The sequence below is a fragment of the Rattus rattus genome, chromosome 3 (assembly GCF_011064425.1).
Source record: "Rattus rattus isolate New Zealand chromosome 3, Rrattus_CSIRO_v1, whole genome shotgun sequence".
In the NCBI taxonomy this organism is placed as follows: Eukaryota; Metazoa; Chordata; class Mammalia; order Rodentia; family Muridae; genus Rattus; species Rattus rattus.
In genome coordinates this window covers 126,680,651-126,707,696 of record NC_046156.1, presented here as the reverse complement: position 1 = coordinate 126,707,696, position 27,046 = coordinate 126,680,651, and the positions used below count along the sequence as shown (strand labels likewise).

Sequence of the window (27,046 nt, the reverse complement as noted above, 5' to 3'; positions counted from 1 at the left end):
TGGTGGAGAGAATGGAAGGTCCTCTGGTATTCACGAGAACTGTTGTTTGTTTGTTTGTTTTCATTTTGTATTGTTTGAGAACGGGTCTCACTATGTAGCTCTGATTGGCGTGGAACACTCTATGTAGACCATGTTGGCTTCACACTCACAGAGATTCCCCTGCCTCCAACTCCTGAGTGCTGGGGTTGAAGGCATGCAGGGTTTTAAGTGGCCTGGGCTAGCCTTGAACTTTCTGAATACCTCAAGCTGGCCTTGAATGCCCGATCTTCACACCACCTCCACCCCCAAGTGCTGAGATTACAGGTATACGCATGTTCCACTCCATCACATCATCTTGTTTGTCCTTTCCCCGGCCCAGCACTGGACCTACAGTACAGGTATATCGCCAAGCCCAGTTTTTAATGTAGGTCCTGGAAATCCAAACTTAGGTCCTCTTGCTTGCAAAGCCAGGACATCACCCACTGACCATTTACCCAGCCCTTTGATGGATAGCATCTTGGCTTATTTTCAGGGGATATCGAGCCACCAAACTCAGGTGTGCCCTGTTGGGCAGGATGCCGTATCTATGATCTGCAGGAGGGAAGTGGGAAGAAACCATAACAAAGATTTTTGAGAATGTGCTGGAAGAAGAGACCAAGCTCTACACAGGGGACAGTTCCACGGCAGACATCCCATACTTTGCTAAGTTCTTCTGGGAGGTGGTTGTGGTCTCTGAGGAGAGCGGGAATGATGCAGTAAGCAATGAGATAGGAGCTGAAGGATGCCCACTGTTGCGTGCTCGCACCCACACCCGCGTGCTCGCACCCGCACCCGCGTGCTCGCACGCCGGCACCGGCCCTCGCTTTAGATTCCACAAAGGCAGTGCTTATCAAGGATGCCTTCCTAACCCTGCATCTGAAGCAGATCCCTGCCCTGTTCTGTGTGTCGGTGCTGCTATTGTACACAGGCACTGCAGCAGCTGCGGCTACCTTGCTTGCCCCACTGCTGAGTGTTCTGTGTGAGAAGCAGTTTGGTTTTGTTTGCTGTATCCTCTGCAGTGCTGTATCCTATGCAGTGCCGGGTCCGGCAGGCAGTTAAGTGAGGCTACAAATAAGGTGCGCGCAGGAAGGCGCTAAATAGAGATACAACTCAGTAGAATCTGGTTTACGTGGTTCCCTTATACAAGCAATAATGAGTTTTGTTTTGTTTTTTTTTTTTTAGTACGTACTCTGCTGTATTTCTGTGTTGGGGATCTTGGGGAAGACTGATCTCTCATCACAAAACAATGGGCAACATTTGAGTCCTTTGGCCTCTCGGTTCCTAAACCTCTGTATGAAGCTGAAGATAATGGGGTGTGGGGGGGTGAAGGGGGAGGGAATTGCTAATGGGAACAACTTCAAACATAGTAATGAATAAATAAACAAATATTTAAAAATGTAAATTTTTAAAAATGTCTGTGCGTGTATAGCATACCATGGTGTGGTGTGGTGGCCAACTCATGGGAGCTGGGTCTCTTCTTCCGCCTTTAGATGGCTTCCAGTCATTGAATTTGAGTCATTAGGCTTGTACAGCAAGTGTCTTTACCCACTGAGTTGTGTCTCTATGTCTCATTTTCTAATTTTATTTTTGTCTGATGGATATTAAAAGTTACCACTTTTTATTGGTGTGTGTGTGTGTGTGTGTGTGTGTGTGTGTGTGTGTGGGGGGGGAGTGGTATTTTTGACTTTTAATTCTCAGGCCACACTCTGTCACTGAGGGAAGTCAGGGCAGGAACTCAAATAGGAACCAGACCAGAGGCCATGGAGGGGTGCTGCCTACTGGCTTGCTTCCCATGGCTTGTTGGCCTGAGTTTGCACTTTTGTTCAACTTCCTCGGAGTCTCATGCAGCCCAGATTGTGTAACCGAGGTTGCCCTTGAACTCCTGATCTCCATAAGCTTCATAGAAGCAGGGAGGTTACCCTGCTTTCATATTCCCAGAGCTTAGACCACGACTTGGCCCACAAGAAGCAACAGTGGGCCTCTGTGCCTCTTCCTTACCAAAGTCCTTGTCGCTTTGCTTTCTAAGAAAACACATCAGAGTAGCTTCCCTACTCAAGGCTTGAAAACCCTTCTCTACATTCTTTTCTTTCGTTGGACTTCCTGTGTGACTCCCCACTTTCTGAGTATTAGGTGCTTTTCTTGTTGCGGCAAGCCATCTGACAAAAAGCTAGCTAAAGGAGCTAGCACGGTTTAGTTTGAAGGGATACAGATCATGACGTGTGGTCACATTGCAGCTGCAGCCAGGAAGTGGAGTATGGACAGGATTTCAGGCTGGGCTATAAAACACCCAAGGCCAGCCCCTTCCTCCAGTGAAGCTCCACCTCCTGAAAGTTCCACAACCTTCCAAACGCTCCAGCAGCCACACACCACGAGTTCAAACACACCAGCCTATGAAGGGCATTTCACATTCAAACCACGGCAGCTCTAAACCCTTTCATGGAGATTCCGTCTTCCCTGTGAGCTTACTTTACAAGTCTCTCCCAGTGTACAGGCGATCTCTTGGGTCAGCCTTCCTATGGCCTTTTGCCCTCCTGATTTGGTTAGCCCGTGTAAAGGAAGCCGTGGAGGTGCTGCCTTCCCTCGGTGTTCTCTCTTCCCCAGCTCTCTACAGTCTCCTGGGACTGTCTGGCAAGATCACCCCTGGCCTCTGATTTACCCAGCCAACCATCAGTCTGTGTGAATTCATTCTGCTGCCTAGCCTGCTCGGGCCTGCTGATTTAATTCTAGTTCTGCTGCCCAGCCTGCTCGGGCCTGCTGATTTAATTCTAGTCTCTTCTGGTCGAGCGCCATGGCACACTGCTTTCATGCCTCTGGCCAATTCCTCCTTGCCTTAGTGAGTCCAGGGATGCTCATGCCTGTAGCCTGACTCCCTGCCCTTTCTACCCCACTAAGCCTTTCCTCTGTACTGATTTCTCACTGCAGCCATTGGCCCGTGAGCTCCTACCTCATACACCACTGCTTCGTCTCTGCCTCCAGACTTACAGGGTAGGTGGTCTTTCTGAGACTCAGATGAGAGTGAAACCTTCTATGCTCCTCATTAGATTCCAGCCTGCCTTTTCCTCCCCCTCCCTGTCTTTCTTTCCCCCTTCTTTTCTCTTCCTCTCTTGGGATGTTTGGTGTTAGAATTGTCCTGTGCTCTCCTGCTCTGGGGCTCTGGCAGTAGGATGCACTTCTTACAGATAAGCATCTCCGACCTTGGTAGAGTCTACCTGATGCATACTTTCCTCCATGCTAAGGAATTTCCTTCTTCCAGAGCTGTTCCTGGAGTTCTGTTCATGGCACTGTTTTGTTCGTTAGACCATGGAGACCACCTCCTCCATGGGTTCTCCAACTTTGTGAGGTCCATCTATCATTCGACTTTGAACCTTTTAGTGTCTACCGAATCCAAGCACATAGTAGGTATTCATCAGATATGAGAATAAAGGTCCCATTAACAGACTCAGAGCAGGCATAGTAGCTCATGCCTGTAGCCTCAACATTTGAAGGACTAAGGTAGGGGAGTTGGGAGCCAGCTGGGGCTACATAGTAAGTTTGAGGCTAGACTTGGCTATAACCAAACACTAAACCAATAATTACAAATCAGTCTTTCTGTTGTTAATTATTATAACTATCATTGGTTGATTTAGACAGGTCTCAGTTTGTACCCCAGGCTGGCCTTGAACTCCCAATCTTTCTGTTTCAGCCTTGAAAGCAGTGGAGAGATAGGTCCGTGCCACACTCCTAGTTAACAGCCGAAAATTTAAGCTCGAACAAGTCAGGAGTAGCACTGGCAGTCAAAGCAGCTAGATGAAACTTTAATAAATGCCCTTCTTTGTCTTCTCAAGCCAGGCTTGACAGGCTGCCATTGGCAACTGTCAGAGTCCTTTGTTCCTTCAGGATCCCTGCAGTATTTTCCTGGTTAGTTTTTAAGAGACATGAAGAGTTTTGTTTTTGTTTTTTAACATTTCAACCACAGTGTGATAAAAATTTGTTATGTTTCTTTAGTTTTTGTAGATCTCCTATTGAGTTTTGTTTTGTCTCCATTTGTTTGCTTCTTGTTTGTTTGAGACAGGGTCTCCTGTAGCCCAGACCATTCTTAAGCTGATCCAGAATACTGGCTTTGTCTGTTGGTTCTGATTTGTATCTAGAAGTGGATAAGTGGGTTATCAGGGAACCAGTATCAAACTTCGTGGCCTACTGAGACTCTAACTGAATGAGTTCAGTTGGTCAAGGGGTCTTAGAGTCCTCTGACTTTAGGATCCCCTCACCCCTGTACCTCAGGGTGCTGGTCGCTGGTGAACCTGGCCTCATCTTCTCAGCAGTTGGGAACCTCAGTGTTGCATTCACCAGTCTTCCTCCTCATTGCTATAGTGACAGTAGACTCTCCTGTCACTTTTTATAGAAAGAAAAGGCAGCTGTACCCCAGGCTCAAAAGCTAATTCTGATCTTAAAGTTTGCAGTTATAATAGTTTCTTTCTAAAAGTCATTGTCAGAGTTGGGACAAAACCCACTGGGTAGAGTGGTTGCCTGAGCATGAAGCCTTGGGTTTGATAGCCAGTACTCCATAAATCAGGCAACTGCGGTACCCACCTAATCTCGGGCTCAAGAGGTGCAGGCAGAGAGATCAAAGGATCAAGGTCACCTTTGGATGCTGAGTAAAAGGAAGCCACACTGGGCGATTTTCTTCTCAAAGGAAAAAAAGAAGTCAATGTCTTCTCTTTTTAAAAGCCAAGTTAATTCTCATATCTAAATTTTGATAATTTATCAGGGAAATATATTCACTTCTTTTAAATGATAATCTAGAGATACAATCATTGCTATTGTCTCACTTCTTTCTTCATTTGTGTGTGTATGTGTGAGTCCATGTGTGAGCGTGTATGTGAGTGTGTGTGTGTATGTGTACATAAGGGGGAGAGGAAAAAGGACTGGGGAAGACGACTACTCAACTACTTTTGGGAGTCAGTTTTCCCTTTCAGCCAAAGTGGGGCTCAGTCACAAGATTTACAAAGTCACGTTGTCAGTCTGGGTGGCCAGCGCTCTTATCCATTGAGCCATCGTGCCAGCTTGCTACAAGGAAGAAGGTGCCGTCCCTCATCTTGCATCAGCCTCTTCTCTGATATTCTGCCCACCCCCACCCAGCAGGCATAGCCATACCATAAATGCTAGCAAGTGAATGCCGTTATTTTATGGGGACATCTACATGGATCATAGGATGGGAAACCCTTCTAGGCATACAATTCCATGATATTTTCTCTCAGGTAAACACGATACATGATCAAGAGGCTGGGTTTGTTCTGTGTATAAATCAGCTCTTGGAGTAGGAATAGAATAGAAGTATTGGCCACTCGGTGGCACCCAGGCATTTATTACACAAGGACAACAGAGGCATTGCCAAGGGCAAAGGAGGAATGGAAACAAGCCAGTGTAGACACATGTTCAAGCATAGGAACTCAGACACCTGTGTTGAGGGCAGACGCCCAAATGAAGCCTGACCACCTGACAAGCCATTCATGGAAACTTGTGCATGCCAGGCAGTTTTGAACCTCAGAGGAAGCCAGAGGTGGGACAGCAGAATGGTCAGGATTGGCCAGCTTTCTCAGGGTAGGACCCACATCTACTTCAGACCTGAGCTGGATTCCTAGTGAATTGCAAGACGGAGGCTCAGACAACAGAGACCGGAAGGGTTAAAATGGTGATAACCGATCAGCAGAAGCTGTTAGCATGAGCCATCGCATGTACTGAAAATTTACAGATGCTCCTCAACTTCCAGTGAGGTAGAGACTGAATGTTTTCCAGTGGCCTCTGTGTGTGCATATAAACATGCGTACTTGCGATACCCAGGAGGTACACTCACTGGCCAATCTGATGGAAGCAGTACCTTGACTAAGGGTTCCTCTTCCAGCAGGGTGTGGTGGCACACTCCTGTAGTCCCAGCACTTGGGAGGCAGAGGCAGGCAAATCTGAGTTCAAGACCAGCATGGTCTGCAGATTGGAGTTCCAGGACAGCCAGAGCTAAACAGAGAAACCTTGTCTCAGTAAAACCAAAAAACAAATAACTAACAGCCAACAACGGCATCAGCAACAACGAAACAAGATGGAGGGCATCCTCTGATGAATAATAACCCAAAGTTGATCTCTGCACCTGTACACACACACACCAGCACACATATGTACCTGTACACACACACACACACACACACACACACACACCCACCCCTAATTGCACTAATATAGCTACTCTCCAAACCATACAGGCCACTGTAGAGTACTCTGATCATAAGGCTGACAAGAGCCGAGGAGAGCTGCCACTGTCCAGAGTCACTAGAGATCATTTGTCACTAACCCAGAAGAAGATTCAAACTCAAAATGGGAAAACCAGTTACTATTAAAGGGGTGTGGCTTTGACATCGTGCTGAAGCTTAGAAATGTGGCTTGAACCGTGTAAATGGAGGCCGTCTGTGTTTGCACGGGAGCCAGCAGGAATGTTTCCATGTTACTTTTTCAGTGGAAACTTCATCAGATTGAAGTATTTTCTAGAATCTATTATATATGTATGCACATATACATACATAAAAGACCTGACCTCTATTTTTGGGGTCAGTAACAACACAGCATCCTTACATAATATCTGGGTATACATTTTTATAGGCTGGGACTGTTAAAGCTATCCTTTCAGCTGTGCTCTCTGACCTGTGTTGTTTAATTACTCAGCAGATAAGGGGGTTGGGGATTTAGCTCAGTGGTAGAGCACTTGCCTAGCAAGCGTAAGGCCCTGGGTTCAGTCCCCAGCTCTGGAAAAAAAAAAAAAAAAAAAGAAAGAAGAAAAAGAAAAAAGCAGCTAGGACTCTGTAAGGTAGGATCCAAGCCCTGTTTCCTGATGTGGCTCCTCCTTCCTTCAGGAAGGCCGGCCAGAACTACATCTTTTCTTTAGTTTTGTGGGTTTACGAATTTGCTTTTAGTAATTCAGCCGGGCAGAATGAAGTTTTTGTTCAAGTATTTGTTGAAAGTTAAAGAGAGGGCTGCTGAGATGTTTTGATGTGCAAATACATGCTACTAAGCCTGATGACCTGTGTTTGACACTGAGACCACATGGTGGAAGGAGAGGCTACTCCTACAAGTTGTCCTCTATGGGGACACACAGAGAGAGAGAGAGAGAGAGAGAGAGAGAGAGAGAGAGAGAGAGAGAGAGAGACAGACAGACAGACAGACAGACAGACAGACAGACAGACAGAGACAGAGAGGGGCAGGGAGGCAGGGAGGCAGGGAGGCAGAGAGAGACGGAGGCAGAGAGAGAGACAGACAGACAGGGCAAAGAATACATTTAAAAGACTAGATTAACTATCACACACTCTTGCTCTGCCTCTCCTCCTATCAGGCTGTTCAGCAAACCCAACCATGTTAAAGTCAAGATCGCACGGTGGCTCAGCACTCTGCCCCAGCAGCTGAGTATACATGGAGAGCATGCATTCACCGCTCTGCCAATGTGCACTTAGTTGGTCATCGCCCTCTCTCCCCCTTTGCCTCCACTCAACACTCTGGTGTCCATAGCATATTCCCCATGAGTCCATTGTCTTGTCTTCTTGCCATCTCTGTTTCTTCCCCAAACCTCTTGCTTCTCTCATCTAAAGATCTTATGTGCCCAGGAGAACCTACAGGTAGTCAGAAAGAATGAGACTATCTCCTCCTGCTTTGGCTTCTTTAAAAAAAAAAAAAAAAAGATTTATTTATCTTACGTATGTGAGTACACTGTAGCTGTCTCCAGACACACCAGAAGAGGGCATCAGATCTCATTACAGATGGTTGTGAGCCACCACGTAGTTGCTGGGATTTGAACTCAGGACCTCTGGAAGAGCAGTCAGTGCTCTTAACCACTGAGTCATCTCTCCAGCCCCCCCAAAATTGTTTTTGGCCAGTGGTTTTTTTTTTTTTTGTTTGTTTTTTTTTTTTTTTTTATCACAGTAATACAAAGCAGTCCGAGACACATGGCTTTTTATCCTCCTTCATTAAGGTCTCTCTCGAGTGACAGTTCCCAGAGAGGCTTCTCCTAAGCTCGAATTTCAAGAATGTGTCATTGCTCCTCAGGTCACTCCTCCCCTCCATCTTGACTCTCCTGCTCTGGTCTGTACAGCATGTAATATTGTCTGCTTTATATTTATGTCTTTTTATTGTTTGTTTGTTACCTCTGTAGTACTGGGAATCGAACCCAGGTTCATGAGCATGCTCGGCAAACACTACCACTGAGCTATACCCTTAGCTGTTGGTCTTAATTTTTGGTAGTCTGATTTCCCTAGTAGAATATCATCTCCCTGAAGGCATGGGCTTTTGCTTTGTGTTGTTAATTCTGATAACAAGGCTCACATTATAGTATGTGTGATCTTGGTGAGATCAATACTTCAGGCTTGGTTTTCTTCACTTGAGAAATGGAGATAATAATAGTATCTACCATGTTGGCTGCACATGAGTGGAAAATAAGATTTTGAGGATGCTACTCATTACATATTGTGTATAAAATAGATGTATGCTGTCATATGCTACTATCATATTGCCCACTATATGACAGAATATGTCATACATTAAATTATGAATGAATAGTTTTTAAACAATGGTGTTGCTCCCCTAGCTTCCTTTTGAGGTGGTCTCCTGACTTCTGTTCTTCTTTGAAACACATAGAGTTCAGTCTGGCCACCAACTCACCGGGTAGCCATGAGGACCTTGAAGTTCTGATACTTCTGTGCTGGGATTTCATGTATGTACCACTATGCTTCTTTTGAATGGTGCTGGAGACCAAACATGAGACTTTGCTCATGGCAGGCAAGCAGTCTACCAACTGGGCCATTTCCTAAGCCCTAGTTTGGGAGCACTAAATGTACTTTGACTCTCAGCATTTTCAATTTCACTTTGGATTTGTTGGAAGTCAAGATCATGACAAATTATGGGTCTGATATTTGGTGTGGAGGGTTAATTGAGAATGACTCCCATTGGCTCATATGTTTGAAACTTGATCCCTGGTTGGTGGAACTGTTTGGGAAGGATTGGGAGGCATGGCCTTGATGGAAGGAGGGTGTCACTGGAGTGAGCTTTAAGATTTCAACATTCCATTCCTTCCCAGCCAGCTCTCTGCCTTATCCTTGTAGACCAAGATGTAAACTCTTGGCCACTGCTCCAACACCATGCCTGCCTGCCTGCTATCATGCTGCCTGCCATGATGATCTTGGATTCTAACTAACCTCCTGGAACTTCAAGCTCCTAAGAACCTCTTTCTTTTCTAAGTTGCCTTGGTAATGGTGTCTAATCATTGCAAAAGAAAAGGAAGCATTACAGAGCAATGGGAATCCCATACTTAAATCCTGTAGGGAAGGAAGGAAGGAAATGTTTTAGGTGAGAAGGGAAATTATTCTGGGCTTGTTGCCCATGGAGTTCCTTCTTCCAGAGAGGCAGGGCCTGGGTGTTATACTTTCTTCCTTCCTGTATAGCTATGAGGGTGTGGGGGTGACAACTGCCTGCAGTGTTCAGAACAGCAGCAGGAGGTACAGCTCATCTGGTCCAAGAGTTCAGGGATGTAGCTTAGTGTGACCTTGAATTTTTGATTCTCCTCCCTCCCCTCCAAAGTGCTAGGATTAGAGCTGTGTCCACCAAGACTAGTTTATGAGGTATGGTGATCAAGGCTGGTGCTTTGTGCAGGCTTTGTAAGGATCCTATCAAATGAGCTACATTCTTAAGTCCCTTCAACTCTTAGATTTCTCTGTGGGGTAAAGCTAAATTATCATGATTGAAAAAATTATACTTAATAGATGGTGAGAATCCTGTGAACTAAATGACTTGTTATGCAGTCAAGTTTGAGATAAAATTTGCTTGAAATTTATACTCTTTTGTGTAAAACCACAATAATATAGAGATATTAAGCAGGCCGGAGAGAGAACACTTGCTGTTCTTTCAGAGAACCAGAGCTTGGTTCCCAGTACCCACATAGCAGCAGCTCACAACCACTTGTAAGTCCAGTTCCAGAGGATCCGACAGGCTCTTCTGGCCTTCTCCGGCATTTGCACACATGAGTGCATTTAAACATGTACACGTAGCCATAGATTTAAAATACAATATATTTTTAAAACCCTAAATATATACTTTAGAGAGTTTTAAACCCCTTGTACTTTCAATTTTGTGGTATCAGTTCTCAAAATGAGGCTACAATTTGGAGGGTCAGACTAGATTTCAAAGCAGTTTGCAGTAGTCAAGGAAATAAGCCTATAAAAGAAAGAGAAGCAAAATAAAGTCTACACACAGGAGGAACCCTGACAGCTGCTGTAGACCAAGGGGTAGACATGGCAACAATGAGTACCATTGTCCTTTCCGGTCATCCTGGCAACACGAGTCACAGATCAAATAGCCAATGCCAGTTGGCAGACACAGAGAGCAGAGAACAAAGCCCCCCGTGTCAGCGCATCAATCTAATTCCAAACTAATTGCCTTAGCAGAGGCTTCTGTTTGGGTTATGAGTGATAGAAAATTAAACAGGTGTATATTGTAAACCTCATAATTCGCGCGTCGCCAACAAGAAGGGCCGTGGCTGTGAATAGAGCCTGGGAGGATGGTGGGATGGTCAATAGGTTCTGCACTCACTGGACTCTGAATGGGTTGGTGACGAGGATGGGCTCTCCTGCACTCAGGGCTAAGGATCCACTGTGTGGGTAACAGTTAGCGCAAGCCAACAGGGTCTGGCTCAGCATGGGGTCAGAGAATAGTATTGTCTTACAGGGCAGCTTCCACTGAGGGCCAAACAGGCTGAGTGGCCTGCCTTCCAGTCTGAGTCACTGTGGAGCAGGCTGTGGGAGGACGTTTTCTATCAGCGGAGGGATGAATGCTGGCTTTGAACTCTGCAACCGAATCCAGGCTTGTAGCGTTTTCCCTTTTTGCTTTCTATTTTATTTTTGTGGGGAATCCACACCATGATGGCATACACATGGACGTCTGAGGACAACCATGTGGAGTTAGTTCTGTCCATCCATCTTTTCATGGGTCCTGAGGATCAAACTCAGACCGCCAGACTTTTCAGGCGAGCACCTTTACACAAGGAATCATCGTGCCGCTCTGGGTCTCCTCTTCTGAATGCTATTCCTAAGAGCCTTCCTCTGACTTCATCTTTCTTTTTCTTAATATTTACTTTTTATTTTTAAGGCAGAGTCGCATGTAATGCAGGCTAGCCCCTTTGAACTTAGTATTTAGCTAAGGATGACCTTAAACTTTCTCTCTCTCTTTTTTTTCTGAGATAAAATTTCTCTTTGTAGCTCTAGAAGTCTAGAGATCTGCCTGCCTCTGTCCCTGAAGTGTTGGGAATAAAACTGAACTCCACCACACATGGCTGACCTTAAGCTTTTGGCCCTCCTATCTCTTACCTCTAGAGCGTACTGGGAATGTGCATTACCACACCTGCTTTATGTCTTGCTGGGGATCGAACCAGACCCCAGACATGCTATGTAGGTGCTCCGTCAGCCGAGCCATCCACCCCATACAGATCAGATGTCCTTCACTTTTTGTGTGCGGTGGGGACCTCCCACATTCTAACAGAGCTAGTGAACCCCTTTCTGGAGACTAATCTTTACTGCATAGATTTAAATGTGTAAAATTACAAAGAAAACCAATGACTGAGAGTCCTAGCTATGACAACAAATGAATCTCATAACCCTGTGGGACCCTCTTGTTTAAAGTGCACAGTGGTGTCAAGATGGCGTGTGGGGTTGTGTGGGTCCAGCATCCACTCTGCCTCAGGGCACGCTGCTATAAGCGAGATGTGGGATCGAGATGCTATAAGCGAGACTGTGCTTACCCAGTGCTGTCACCTAGAGGGTGTCAGGCTGTAGGGAAGCTGTGGGACACAGCTCTGGGGGTGGGGCAGCACAGTCTGAGGTTCCAGACACAGCTGGAGCTGTCTAGGGGTCCCCGTGCCTACGATGAGGTTCTTATGCTCTTGGGCATCCAGGCGTTGCTGGATGCTGTGGAAGAGCTGAGAACGATATGGAGACCCCACTGACTGGATCTAGCCTGGGGCAGAGGGGGGAGGTGGGGGAGCTCTGGCTGGTCCCATGGGGGTGTAGGGGGAGTCTTTGGCTTGGCTGTGGCAGGCTTGTTTTGGCTTGGTGTGGTGGCAGCTGTGGCTGGGAGTACAGGGAGGCTTTCTGTGGGAGATTAGACTGCATCTCTATAGGTGAAGACCTCCATGGCTCCCCAAGGCAGAACTGATGAAAAGAGGCAGTCCATGATTTTAAGGTGTTTATTGTCATGGCAGAAGGTGGATGAGTAAAACTGTACCCCACTTCTCTGTCTGGGCCTGAGATTAAATACCTTTTTCAGGGAGGAGTGTCTAGGAAGGAAAGGTCATTGACTAAGCCTCCAGGCCTTTAGATACCTCATTATAATGGAGATCTGTCTTGAGTCTATGTCACCTGTGGTCATGTCCTCTACCAGTGGAGGGACTTTGGGCATTGCCTTTACGTGACTGATGGTCACAAATCTATGGGTGTGTGTGTGTGTGTGTGTGTGTGTGTGTGCACGCGTGGCTAGTAACAGGGCCTGTTTTTCCAAAATGCCTACTGTCCCTTCAGGGTCACCAAGGTTTTTTAGCCTTAGCTCAACCAGAAACCAGGCTGCCTTTCACGGTCCCACAATGGTGGGTCTCATGAATTAGTCTGAACTTATGATGCACAGGAATGATGCTCTGGGATCTTAGTGACAACTGTGGCATGCTACAAGGTCTCCTTTGACTTCTATTAATGACAAGTCACAGGAAAGGCTGCTCTTTTTAAACTAAGAAATGTCATCTATCTATCCATCTATCGATCTATCCATCTATCGATCCATCCATCATCCATCCACCCATCCATCATCCATCCATCCATCCAACCATCCACCCATCCATCCAACCATCCACCCATCCATCATCCATCCATCACTCATTCACCTACCCATCTACCCATCCATCATTCATCATCCATCCATCCACCCACCATCCATTGTCCATCCACCATCCATCATCCATCATCCATCCATCTATCCATCATCCATCCATCTATCCATCATTCATCCATCTATCCATCGTCCATCCATCTATCCATCGTCTATCCATCTATCCATCATCCATCCATCTATCCATCGTCCATCCATCTATCCATTGTCCATCCATCTATCATCCGTCCATCCATCTATCCATCCATCCATCTATCCATCCATCCATCATCCATCCATCCATCATCCATCCATCCATCATCCATCATCCATTCACCCATCCATCCATCATCCATCCACCTATCCACCCATCAATTTGGCCATGGCACACATGCAGAAGTTAGAGTACAGTTATGGGAGTCAGTTCTTTCCTTCTACCCCGTGAGTCCTGGGATAGACCTCAGGTGGTCAACTTGATGGCAAGAACCTTTCCTGAGCCATCTTCCCATCCCAACCCCTGTACAGCCTTGTCTGTCTGTCTATCTATATTTATGTGTATGGGTATTTTGCTTGCATATGTGCCTGTGCACCATTTAGGGCCCAGAGGCCAGAAGAGGGCACTGGATGCCTTGGAACTGGAATATAAATAAGCATTCTGTTTTTGTTGTATTTTCTTAGTCCATTCATTTGCCTGCCTGTGTGTGAGATTGTATGTGGTATGTGCTGCATGTGAATATATATGTGTGTGTGTGAGGGCAGACATTCACCCGTGTGGAGGCTAAGGGAGAACCTTGGCTATTGTCCTCACCTTCCACCTTGTTTGAGATGGGGAGTTTCTAGTTTTTCACCTCTGCGTATGCCAGGCTGGCTAGGTGGCCCAGAACATCTAGGGATTTTCCCAACTGTGCCTCTCATCTCCCTCAAGACCACATTGGAATTACAGATGTGCAGAACCACATCAGGAGTTCTGGGGATCCTAACTCCCATCTTCATGCTTGTGTGGCAAGTGCTTCACCCTTACTATTACGTTCATCCACCATTGTATGTGTGCATGTGCATATGTGTGTATGCTACTGTGAGTGTGGAGGTTGGAGAGCAGGCTGCAGGATTTGTTTGGTTCTCTTCTTCCAAGTGAGTCCCAGAGCTCCAATCCTGCTTCAGGCTTGGTGGCAAGTATATTTATTTAATAAGCCATCTTGCCTGCAAGCACCCATACTTATTTGCTTTTTCTTTGAGACAGGGTCTCTAGCCCAGGGTGGACTTGGGTTCATCAGGTAGCTGAAGATGACCGTGAACTTCTGATCCTCCTGTGTCTGAGGTGCTGGGATTACAGGCTGGTCCTACTGCATGTGATTTATGCCGAGCTAGGGGCTGAACCCAGGAGTTTGTACATGACTGAGCAAGCACTTTATCAACTGGGTTTTACCTGGGCCCAAACTTGAACATTTAGAAATACCTATATGCCCCTGTCCTTTCTGTGATGTCTTCTCTCTTCTTCTTTGCCTCATCCTTCCTCCTCGACTCCTCACCATGCTTCCCAGTCACACTCAAGCCTTCATCGGGTGAAATCAGATGGCTCCTGCCTTCCCCACAGTGTTTGCATTCTGCCAGTGTTCCAGGCTGAACATGCTTCTTCAAAGGGTGCTCAGTGCTAACCCATGTCCTCTGCCCCGGGACACCTCCCCTCCCCTGTCACTTCCAGCTCTAGCCTGTGTTGCCACTCTGGAGTCTACTGACGACTTTCTCAGGAAGTCCTGGTCTGTTTACCTTCTCCAGAGACTGCCAGAGCACATTCCAGTATAGTAGTGTCCCTCTGTGGCCAGTGGAAACCATTGTACAACCTACCTTGGATATACATATGGATTTAGATTATATACATCCTTTGTATAAAATTATAAGATTTGCCTGAAACTGATGTGTATTCCATAAGGCTTTAACTGGCCTCAAACAAGATTCCTTATGGTACATGGTATAATATATTTGCTATTTAGAGAGTTGCTACATTATAGCTTGACTGTTTTCCAGCATGAAAGCAACTATGGCATTAACTGTAACTGCAGAGGGGACAATTATAAGAAAAGTAAAGACATGGCTCAGTACAGACATGGTTTCCCCACAGCCATTTTCCATCTGAGGTAGCGGTAGAGGTCAGAGTTCATGGTTAAGAATAGTGATTTTAGACCCCATCCGGCTCGGTGGCTGCATGCAGTCAATACACTTGTCCTTGGATGGTTCTTTCATGTGTTGGCCGGGTATAGTAAAAGGGAGATGAAGCCTAAGCGAATTTATAATGGTAAGGCACCTTGCATCCATACCTGACTCATAGCAGAAGCTTCGGTAAAACCCGCCCTGTTAAGTTAAACGCTTGGTCATCTTTAAAAGCTCCAACCCAACGTGATTTCATTCTGCTGGGATTTAAACATTCGTCACCCTCACTGAGGTTGACGTCAGGCCTTGACTTTAGAAGCATTAACTTATATGACACAAAAGGACGTCTTTAGTGTGAGTACAGGCAGGAGCACTCCTGGAGTTCCCTGTGGAGGTCAGGGGACACCCTCAGATGTGGGTTCTTATCTTCTCATACCCCATAGCTTAGGGGAAGCCTCTGTCCATCCCCCTACCCCGCACACATACACACTGCCATGTGCCAAGCTGCATGGCTTCTGAACTATCTGGGTGTCCCACGCACGACTTCCCGCCGGCAAGGAGCACGCGAGACATAGAAATTCTTACTATGAGTGACTTTTATTCCTGTCTATTCCTCTCTCATGGTGGAAGCCCCCGCTTGCGCCGCCAGGCGCGCCTATTTATCCCCCCGTGCACGCACCCACACCTGATTGGTTGCTTACTCATGACCTCATCAGGTACGCCCGGAAATGGGCAAAGACCTGGCAAGAAGGCACTCTTGCACATGCTTTGTTAACCTCCCCATAGGGGAGCCGGCTTGCGCAGTGATGAGGCTAGCGCCATCTTGACTGACCTGGCCTTCCACGTGGGGCGCAGTGGAAGCCAGCGCCATCCAGTGGTGGCGAATGTTATTGCGGCCCTCTACATCTCACCCTTTTTATTTATAAATTTTATAGCAGTCATGATCACCCATATCGCGTGCAATGAGGAAACCTCAGCGATGTGCAGGGGCTGATCAAAGGAAATCGCTGAGTCTCTCTCAATCCCAGTGCAAATGGACCCACAGATCCATGGGGTGCAAGAGCAGAGAACTCAGAATACAGAGAGAGACCCTCTCCTCCCAGTGCAAATGGACCCACAGGTCCTTGGGGTGCAGGAGCAGGGAACTCAGATACAGAGTAAGTCCTGAGCAAGATAACCAAATTTCAGTGGAGGCCCTTTGTACAATGGCCACAAGTGCTTGAGTGAATAACGGCCTTGTCACATTACAGTTGAGATCTGAGTTTGCAAACCAACCATGGTATGAATACTGATCCACAGCATAGGGCTGCATCAAACAGAGCCACTCCCGATAAGTAGTGGGCACCTCATTTGGTCCTCCTCAGCTGTTGCCACCAAGGGCCATGGTCAAGCCACTCCTATAATGAAATTTAGAATTTCCAATTGTTAGTAACTACTCCAGAAAGTTCACCCATTGTACTTGTCTAACAATAGGGGAGGATAACTCAGACACTGCAGACACAATGTCTGCAGCAGTAATGGCTGCTACAATAGCAGCGAAAGTGTCAAGGTCTTTTCCAGGACAGTTCAGGATCAGTCATTTTTCTCTGGAACAACCAGCAGACAATGGAACCAAATTCTGAGATCTGTATGACCAGGACAGAGTTCTCCAGTCACTGTAGCTTTACACAGGTGGCTTTCTGTGAAGCTACAGTCTGTAAAATGGCAACACCAGTTACCAGTTAAGGCAGCAAGAGTCACCAGGGAAATGAAGGGACAGGGGTAACAGCTGGAGTCAGCAAGCAGCAGTGTACAGAGTCTGAGCGTAGGCCACAGTGGGATGGGAACACACGCAGCGGTAACACTGACTGCAGCAACGGCAAGATTTCTGTGATGACAAAAGGTGAAGGGGGGATCTTCCGCCTTCCTTTCAGGGCAGAGGAATGACTCTAGGGACCCGAACCACGAGAGCTGAATCTTCATGTAACCAGGATCAGCAAGTCTCAGCAACCACCCAGGCAGCTGGCACACTCTTGTAGCATCCTGTAGAAAAACACAAACATTCCTCTTCCCCATATAAAATATCTGGACAGGATCATGTCAATATGTGGATCTCTCTATTTCACCTAGGCAGAAGTATGCCTAGTTGTAGGGTGCCATAAACTTTGGCATCCAAATTTTAAAATTGAAATAAAAGGAGTATTATTAGCATTCAGGGATATCTCCTCCTATTTATTTATTAAAATTGTTAAAATATTGTTTATTAAGATAAGTCCTCGAGGATTAAATTGAGGACACTGAGCACTTGTATTTATAATTTGACTTGTATACCAAATTATTGTTTCTAGCATTATTGTTTTGGATATATAAAGAATGAGATTTTTTCACTAATTTTTTTTATGTAAGGCCTAATCTGTCTGGTATCTGTCCTCCCTAGTTAAGGAGTCTAGGCAATCCAGTTTGAGTTCTTAAATGTCCTATAAAGGAACAGTATTTAGTGCTCTTAACCACTAAGCCATCTCTCCAGCACCTCACAAACTTTATTTACCTAAACATAAGCATTAATTAGAAATGTCAAATCCTGTAAACAAGGTCCAGATTTAGCCTTATTTAGAAATCTGAGTTGGCAGGGTGAGGCTGGGAGTTGAAAGTAAGCAAATGGAGTCTTCCTCTTTTCGTGAGGGTGTGTTATCAACTCCATTATCATTTTCAAAGAGCTGGGTCTATGGTTTTGTTTAGTTCTCTGAGCCAGAGCACTGAAAGGACAGTGAGTTGTCAGACAATTTACACTGGAATCACTCACTGATTTCAAGTAGAAAACCTGTCTCCAATAAAGCATTAAGTGATTGAAATCAATTGTAAACCACAAACCACACAATGACTATCAGTATATGAAGTGAAAGCTTGATTTTTTAACATATAAAAAACAGTGGAAGCGCATTTTCTATGGGTTGCATGCACAAATTTACAGTAAATACAAAAGCATGCAAGGAGTAAAGTTATCAATTTTGCCTGAAATTTGTATATGTAATAGGCCAAATATCAGTATTTTGTAATAACCAATTAACTCTTGTTTGGAATAAGATATGTTTCACCAGGTTTCTTTTTAAAATACTTCCATGACTCTAGCCTACAATTCTGTATTAACACAGCTGAAGTTTTATCTCCAATGTGCATAACAAAGACCTAAGTCCTCTGGTAAGGGGAGGTACTTAGCCAATTAACATATCTTTAGAAGCTTGAAATTAGCTTCAAATATTCTTTTCTGGAGTAGTGTAACATGCTACTCCCCAAATATTAAAGCTCATTTTGAGAGCAAAAGTTTGTAGTAAAATTTTTCATATACACTGAAAGATTTAAGGTTCTAACCTTTTACATTGAAGAAGTAACAAAATTATATAATATAAGGCTGTTAGCCACTTTTAATGATATCACTCTATGGGCTCTCTAAAATTATAAGCAAGCTCACAAAATAAAAACTCACAATCGCCAGGATGTAAACAAACTGCATAAAAACAATCCTCTAAATCTATCTTGAAATGGCAGTTGGAGTAAGCAAACAAGCTGTAATGTTCTCATAAGTTCTAAAACCTCATCAATCCTTTATAAATCCTGTAACAATCTCTATCCAATACAATCTCTACCTGTTTGATTTTTCCTCAATTATAAATAAATTTGAGTTAGTCAATGTAACACTGGCAATCCTAATCACAATCTTAAATTCTCCTTGTAACAGCAGACCACCACCACAAGGTCACCTGAGCTCTTAGTAAGTGACTAGGCAGCTGTTCTCCGGGCAGTGGAAATTAGCATTAGAATACAGATAACTTCAGGGCAAGCCACACCTATGGAAAGCAAAACTCAACCCCCAACAATAGTCTCCAAGGCACCACAAGTCTATCTATTATGTTGTAAAGTTTGACTATCAATTCTACATTAGAACGCACAAAGGCGTGGTCTCCAATACCTTTCGAGACAATGTCCTAAATTCTTTTAGAAGCCTGGTTTCTAGCATAAGAATTCCATAAAAATATTACCTCAATTTAGACCTGTCTCACTAGGGTGGCCCAATGTCACGTGTATCTAGAATTACTTCATCTAAATTACAGTTTTAAGCCAACTTTCTGTTACCAATATTATACCTTTTTAACCATATCCAATAACTTGAAAGCCAATAGTCCACAACCAAGGCAAGCAGAGCATATTTATACATTTAAAACCAATGAGAAACAAAATTGAAGTGGCTACACATATCAAACACCATTTTTACCTTTTTAGCTATGATTTTAAGAGATGTACCTTGTCACCTGTTGAGTCAATTAACCAGTCAGGGATTTTTCTAAGAGAAACAGCTATCAACTCTCGTACCAAAGAAGCTGAGAAGCTGTTAGCACCTTTAAGATCAGCCCGTGTAGACGCTTAGCCAGCTTCTAAGCAGCTCCTCCAGCTAATCTAGACACCTGGCTCTAGGCACAGGGCTTTAAAGACCTGATTGAAACCTTTTTCTATTCATTTGTTCCTTTTGAAACGAAAGTTAAAACCAAGTCAAGGTGTACGGCGCAGATAAGGTTTTTACCATTTTTTTTTTTGAACATGAAACATAAAACATTTAAACAACGAGAAACAAAAAATTACAGACATAAACTGACAGACATGGAGACATCCTGGTGCACCAGAGACAAACAATAGACAAAGAGGGAAAAAACCAGATGGTGTCCACGGTGACTATCCACTCGGGTGGAGTTGATATGGGCGATGGATTGTCTCAATTCCTGGACTAGTCCACCAACGTGTTGAAACCCAATTCCTGTAAGATACTAAGATATATTATCTGAGCGGCACGACCGACATTTGCCAATGGTATGGAAGTGAAACACAGCCCTGAATATTTTTACTCACAACCCAATTACATAAACTCCATCAGGCTGTGTACGGGCACTGAGATGTCCTTTTATTTGATTCTCCTGAATAAATTTTCAGGCGGTCTGCCTCGATCAAATCTGATCAGCATGACTCTGTAAAGCTGTCGAGTCAGCGCACGGACGCCGCGGCTTCCCGAGAGCCGGCGCCGGAGCTTAAGTACACCTTTTATAAGCACCAAGACAAAGTTTTTCTGCCAACATACTGTGTTCCTTTTACCTCCTCCCTTCTCTACCGGGGCATTCTTTCCCCAATATTTCACCTCCGAATTGGAGGGGACTGCTACTTGAGATCGATCAGCTTCCTTTTCTCGTTGCAACTTTTCACTACCCCCTGTTTCTGACCATCTTTTTCTTTGTTCTAACACTCTCCGCTTTGTTGTTTTAACTGAGCAGTTCCCACGCGACCTCTGAAGCCGTTTGGTGGTAGCTAGAAACTCAAAGGTCAATAGAAAAAGCCCGAGGGTTGCCAGAGCAACCCCAGCGGCACCTGCCGCGTCCGGCAGTGGTAAGAGTTGGAGCAGATCAAGGCTAGCCATGGTCTCTCAGGGTCTTACCCCACTCATAGCTTCTGAATTTCTCCCACGAAATGGAGGCTTCCCGTGCACCGGCGATGTTTTTATCCAGGGTTTCTTGGCACCAAATGTCCCACGACGACTTCCCCGACGCAAGGAGCACGAGACATAGAAATTCTTACTATGAGTGACTTTTTATTCCTGTCTATTCCTCTCTCATGGTGGAAGCCCCGCTTGCGCCGCCAGGCGCGCCTATTTATCCCCCCGTGCACACACCCACACCTGATTGGTTGCTTACTCATGACCTCATCAGGTACGCCCCGGAAATGGGCAAAGACCTGGCAAGAAGGCACTCTTGCACATGCGCACACAGTTAACCTCCCCATAGGGAGCCGGCTTGCGCGGTAAAGGCTAGCGCCATCTTGACTGACCTGGCCTTCCACGTGGGGCGCAGTGGAAGCCAGCGCCATCCAGTGGTGGCGAATGTTATTGCGGCCCTCTACATCTGGGATTCTTTGTTTTCCACCACCCATGTGTCTGAGTGCGGGCTGAGATTAGACACGAGGGCTACCGTGGCCAACTTTATGTGGGATCTTGGGATCTGAACACAGGTTCTGTCCTTACCCAGCAAGCACTTTACTGGGCTGTCTTTGCAGCCTGAACATTTGTTTTCCCGCTTTTTTGAGGCAACAACTCAGGTAGCCCAGGCTGATGTCATAGTTTATAGCTGAGAATGACCTCGAGTTTGTGGCCCCTCCCCGTCCTGCCTGCATCTCCCAATCCTGGGATAACAGATGAGCTGCCACCACCCACTGGCTCTCCAGATCAAATCCAGAGCTTTGTACGCACCAGGCAAGCATGCTAGATCCCAGAGCTTAAAAGGGAATACATTTTGACGGAAAAGATAAATCCTAAAGATTATTTATTTATTTATTTATTTATTTATTTATTTATTTATTTATTCTACCGTAGGGTCTTACTGTGTAACCAAAGCTGACCCCAAACTCAGGTTCTTCTGCCTAACCCTTTGGAGTGCTGCTGGAATCAGAGGCGTGTGTTACCACCAGGGAGAAGAAACTTTACAGAATGACGTCTGTCCCTAGCTCACCTAGCCGAGTTGGGGGTCTATCTGCACATTTGTGTGGTGCTTTGAAACATGGCTTCGTGTAGGAGGAGAAGAAAATATTACAGGCTAGAGACTTCCTTGAGGATACGGATCACGAGTGTCTTTCTGTTCTTATGATTTATGTTGGCAAACTAGAGCCACGAAGAAGAGATGGCTTTCTTTGGGTTCAGTTACTTTCTGGCAGCGGTATTTTTCAGAACTATTCTGCATTTGTAGATGAAAACATTTAATGATTCTTAACTGCACATCAATGTTGTAATCGCTTCTTCCTGTTCTTCCTACACCAAGCCCTCTCCTTCCCCTGAGGTCTGTTAGAACATTCCAGGCGGCTCCTGTTTCTGCCAGCAGGTGGGGTACTGGCACTTTTAAAGCCACTAACCAGTGGCTTTAAACTTTTAACTTGCTCCAGCCCGAGTTTCTCTCAGTGCTGGGATTCTCCTGCCTTCCCTGATTTTTATCTCCAGGAGAAACTGTTGAACCTGGGGCCTGGATTAGGGAGATGAAGAGGTGGGTGTTGGATCTGCACCACCTCTGGGTTTTCCTGCCTGACGTTGCAGAGTTAAATGCGCAAATCCCTTATGTGTGTGTCACAGGCGTTGAGTAACTTAACTTTAGCACCTAAGTTCTGCTTGGCGGTGAATGAGTCAGGTTTCCCTTGCCCTGTTTGATTGTGTTACACTATTGAGGAAATCTAGATTTTTATGTTAAAGTAGATCTTGTTTAAATAAATTAGAACTTTGTGTAAAAAAAAATAGCGAGCCTTTGAAATTAATGTTATTCCTGGGGTTGAAAGACAGGGGACAGTTGCAGTTATTGTTGAAAGGCCAAGCGAGCAGTATGTCGGGACTCTATTGACTCTGTTTCAGGGCTTAGTCATTTGGAAAAACTTATCAATTACATTTTTGTAGAGCGACAAGTAAATTTATATTGCTTATTTTGAAACCAGGGTATATGTTATTAAAAGACGATGCATTTGAAAATCTCTTTTTAAGCAGGTGTGGTGGTACATGACTTTAATCCCAGCACTTGAGAGGCAGAGGCTGGTGGATCTCTGTAAATACACAGAGTTAAGTTCCAGGACAGCCAAGGCTGGTAACACAGGGAAACTGTCTCTAAAAAATATTTTTGTGAGTACACATGTGTCTAAGTGTATGTGTTCATGTAGAGATCAGAGGACGACACCTAGGAGATGGTTCTCTCCTTCACCCTATGGGTCCTGAAGTTTTGAACTTGGGTCATCAGGCTTGGCAGCAAGCCCCTTTTCTTGCTGAGCCATTATCCTGGTCCCTTTGGAGGGAAAATACCCCCTTTTATCCTACAAATGTATCTTAAGTGATGAATTGATATAAAGAAAGCTGACTTACAGACTTTCAGACAAGTTAGACCTAACATGAGAAGGTTCGTTGACAGACTTTCCTCGTGACCTACATTAATATTTGGGCATTTGTAATGAAGTTTTAAATTTGTTCTATATTATGGGAAAATGCAAAGCTAGCGATAGTATGAGTTTGACTCTCAGAGACAATAATGCTGTACATCTTCCGACACAGTCTTAAATTACAGTGCTGTATGCTTCAGGATAGGCACCCAACTTAGGCAACACTTGTAAAAGTCATTTCATGGCCCCGGTGGAGGGGAGACTGTACTACCCTTGTTTAGCGTGAATCAGCCCCTTTAGTGCAGTGTCTTAGGGGACACAAGTGAATCACAGTTCTCTTTGTTTAAGTGTGTGCTCTGGCTTTCTTGGGCAACCAGTGCAAAGCTGAAGCCTTAACTCTATTCTGTGTGGCTTTTCTTTTCTCACGGCAGAGCGTCTATTTAGCATATGGGGCGTGGTTTCGAGTTCATTATTGAAGCTTATAGGCTAAAGTGCTCTGTGGGTTTGACCGACTTGAATTGCCTTAGGGAGCCTGCCAAAGTTGAGCTTTGGAACAGGCCGGCTTCCCCTGTTTTTGTGGATTTGTAGGATAGCCAATTTCCCCCCATCTCGACTTTCAACTGCTTTGGACATTAGCTTCATAGGAAGAATTCATTCTTTAGAGTAAAATGGAGCGCCGCTTTTTGCCAGGGGCCCCAGGTTAGTAACGCTTTGAACTTTCTGTTTTGTGTCAGATTTTCTTTCAGTGCCATCAGGGAGATGGGGTGACGGATAGGAGAAGGCTTGTGCTATTGCTTCGTTAGAAAAGAATACTTTTGATTCGGTTGGTCCTGCGGGGCTGGGGTGGGAGGGAGTGGTTACGTTTTTTCTGACTAAGATACTTTTTCTGTCAATCCAAATGGAGGAGCCAAGAGGAATGAGCAAACGTGTGTTGGAGTCGTAGTTTAAAGGGTTGTAAGTGTTTGTAAGCATTTTTTTTTTACTTTTTTTTTTTTTTTTTTTAATGACTCTGTGTCCTCCTAGTACAGCCAGGCAGAACTCTGATTTTATGCATAATGATTGTATTTTATTTTTCGAGCTAAGTGGTGTGCTGTATTCTAGCAAGACCCATCTTGCACTCCACTTGTTGGATATGGTTTTCCCTGGGGCCTACTCCTCGGAGTTCCAGCTGATTAGATGTCATGTCTCTTTTACTTCAAAGACGGTCCTGTGAAATACCTACAGAATGACTGGTGTGGGTGAAGCATCCAGGTGGGCTCAGAGGGGACTCAGTTCCTCCTGGGTCCGTTGCTGTTTTTATTCAAATAGCTCCCTAGACTGAGGTCACCCTAAAATAAATATGCCTGTAAAATTGGAGTGTGATGTGTAAGACACGAAAGTAGTGTTAATAATAATAATAATAAAGAAATGATGCCAATAAAATTAAGAGAATGGCTCCCTCAGTTTCCCCAAGTTAAAGAGCTGGGGAGTAATTGTGCCTCTGTTCATTTGCCCCGGAGCCATCTGGCACGAGAGTACTCTACAAGGGGGGCTCCATTTGACACTGTTTCAAAATGTGTGCTTCTTAGGAATTATGGCTTCTCTTTGCCTCGTATATGTAAGCTGCATCAGTTCAAATGGATACATGAATGTTTTAAAATATGCTAATATATGCTATTATGTGTCTACTATTGCCATTTTCTTCTCTTTTTGTCCCGATAGGATAGGCAGTGCGTCAGCGTCTGTTTTATCATCTTTTTCTTTTAATTATTTTTAAGGATGGAGGGAAAAGGGAGACAGAAGTGTTTTTGCATTCATGTGTTTGTGTGAGTGTGTGTGTGTGTGTGTGTGTGTGCGCGTGTGTGCGTGCGTGCATATAAAGTGAAGGCTGCAAGCCATTTCTGATTATGACAGTGGACTTTACACCCAAAGACATAGCACAGTTACATTATTGTAACTCCCCCACCTCCCCAGATAAGTCCTTTAACCTCTAGTCTGCCAGGCAACTTTACCTTCTTAAAAAGAGACAAAGATCGCTCTAGCTTTGCTGTACTTTAAATGTATACTATCTGTTCACTCCCACTGCATACATATGACTGTGGTGTTGCCATGTGTATGCTCCCACTGCATACATATGACTGTGGTGTTGCCATGTGTATGCTCCCACTGCATACATGCAGCTGTGTTACCATGTGTATACTCCCACTGCATACAGCAGTGGTATTGCCTAATTCTTAATTATTAAGTGACTTTGGAAGGCTTGAGAGAGGGTCTCTCTGTATAGTCCTGGCCATCCTGGAATTCACTATGTAGACCAAGGTGGCCTTAAATTCAGGTCCTCCTGCCTCTGCCTCCTGAGTTCTAGGACTAAAGGTCTGTGCCACCATGCCCAGCTAAATGCTATCCATTTAAATCTTAAAGGGGAGCATTATCAATCTGATCGCTGATGGTTTTAAAGAAAAATATAAAAGCTATTTGACTCACTAGTCACTTATCTGTGCTAAGTATCGATAAAATTTGTACAAACTCACACTGCTTATGTGTCCTGGCAAAAAATCAACTTATTCTAATGTGCCTCTGAGCTTTTCTACCTAGCAATGACACACACTGATAACATATCTCTGGTGGAAATAGAAATAAACAAAACGACACAGAATGTTATAAGTGGGAAACCACCTACAAGCCAGATTTAGGGGCTTTCCCAAAGCATATACACACAAAAAAATACATTTTCTCTGAATATAAGGTGTATGAAGGCTATGACTGTTTGATCTCTAAGAACCAGGGCTGGACTCTCCGAGCCATCTGGACTCCCACTTTACAAGAGTCACGTAGTTCCCACTGTCCTGACAGGCAGGTCTGGCACGCCCTACATTACTACTCCTTTGGCGCACGGTGAGCAGATATCGGCACTTGACCGGCTCTATGACACCATATCTCAAACTGAGCTTCAAGCTGGTTAATTTTTATCCCGCACTGGCTTCCATTCAAGGTGCTGGGGATGTCCCAGGCCCATCAGGCAGTTTACGACTCAGCTGATGACCCGGAAACATGCAATGCCAGGTTTTCTCTTAGAGAGAATCTAAGACAAGTGGGACACCTGGCCATGGCCCATATCTGGAACCCTTTGAAAATCTAGTGGTACCAGGAGGACAGGGCTGAGGGGGAGGACCTACAGAGCCGAGTAGCTGTGCTGTGAGGGTGGGTTTCTGCCAGCACATTTCCAGTTAATCAGTGAATTCCAGTCATACCTTGGATCACTCTCTGTTCCCAGAGTCTTCGCTCTACAAAGTATGGGAGGCTCTTGAGTCACAGTGTGTGACCCTGTCAGATTTTATTTAGGGACAGCAGTGAATGCTGTATCCTCTGCCTTCACCGTCCTCAACCTCGTGTTTCTTGACCTTACCCTGGCTTGCTCAAGACACTGGCATACGTGGGTCTTGTGGTCATACCCCCAACAGCAAGGGACAGGATAATCCTAGCCATCCTGGGAATTCGCTGTTTTCAGGATGGCAATAAGAACTAACTTCCCAGGATTGCAGACGCTGAGATAGCATTCTCCCAGAGTTTAACAAACCCCACGCCCTTACCAGTTCTGAAGAATCCAAAGGAAGTTTGAGCTGAGGTGTCCTGGCCTGGTATAGGAGTGGTCACCAGAGGATCAGTAACGTGCCAGTCATAGTAGTAATAACAGCCACTCGGCAGGCCACTCAGTCTTTTATTCCATCCTCATAACCACCCCTAAAAGCGTGACTGTGTTCATTATGCCCATTTTACAGCTAACAACTGCCCCAGAGAGTCCAATAAGGCCAAATTGGCCACTGGGTTGTGCCTTAGAGGAAGTTGAATGCTGGGGAAGACAGATATGGTTGCTTTCTTAGAAAATGTCGCCGGTGTTTATTCTACTAGTGACAAGAGATCATGTTAATGCTGACATCTGTGCCGATATTCCCATCAGAGGTGTGCCTGTCAACCTCTGCCACTCAGGAAGGTGTACCCTTCCTGTCCTTCCTCCACCTAGACATGTATGGGCTCTACTTTCCAACTAGAGAGATTGGCCGTGGTTAGT

At 45.1% G+C, this 27,046-nt stretch overlaps 1 protein-coding gene across 3 annotated transcripts in view; it reads left to right on the top strand.

Moving 5' to 3' along the window:
- Positions 1-27,046, top strand: part of Pld1 (phospholipase D1) — a 202,256-nt gene that overhangs the window by 26,260 nt on the left and 148,950 nt on the right. For 2 of the 3 annotated variants that reach the window (XM_032898579.1, XM_032898581.1), the window contains exon 1: positions 23,518-23,697. The exons of the other annotated variant lie outside the window; for it this stretch is intronic. The gene's annotated coding sequence lies outside the window, so the exon portion shown is untranslated. Of the gene's footprint in view, positions 1-23,517; positions 23,698-27,046 lie in introns of those variants that run through there. 3 annotated transcript variants of the gene reach the window in all.